Genomic DNA, 701 nt, shown 5'->3' on the forward strand with positions numbered 1-701 from the left:
TAAAAACAATTGCATTTAATAAAACCTTCTGTGTTCCCCCCTGCCCCACCCAATCTGTGTTTAAACTATCAAGATGCCAGAATCACAACCATGACTGATGTTCCTTCATCCATACACACAGCTAGCCCTAGCCCTGTATTTGTGCCTATTGGTCTTATGTAGGGACATAGCCAAGGAGGGGGCAGGAGGCCTGGGCCCCACTTCTAGCAGCCAGAAATACAGTAAATGTATGAGACATTATCTAAAACACAGGAGAAAGTGCCTTGAAAGGGCTTTTTTGGTCCCACCCTATTAAAAATCCTGGCTACGTAACTGCTATGGTAAACATTTTAGGAAACACAAAATAGTGAAAAATAAAAATAATTTCCTGAAAAGAAAAAAGGTATTTTAGTATTGTTTTATGTTCACGTTTTGCGTGTTTTTTGCCATATTGAAGCGCCTTTGTCTTTTTGTTTAAGATCAATAGGGCTATCTGTGCCATACATTTTAATCCAATTACATAAATTTGTAATAACTTGGGCCTTTGCGCCTGCCGATTCGCGTCTCCCAGTTTCCATAACGCCAAAATCCAAGAATACAACAATAAAAGAGAGATATCTCAAAGTGTTTTTTTTTCATATATTTTTTGTAGGCCATAAAACGATGTGAAATAGGTTTCCTGTGTTTAAATCTCCCGTCGTGCCCAGCGACGAATTACCCAC

Source organism: Nematostella vectensis, chromosome 12 (assembly GCF_932526225.1).
Source record: "Nematostella vectensis chromosome 12, jaNemVect1.1, whole genome shotgun sequence".
Lineage (NCBI taxonomy): Eukaryota > Metazoa > Cnidaria > Anthozoa > Actiniaria > Edwardsiidae > Nematostella > Nematostella vectensis.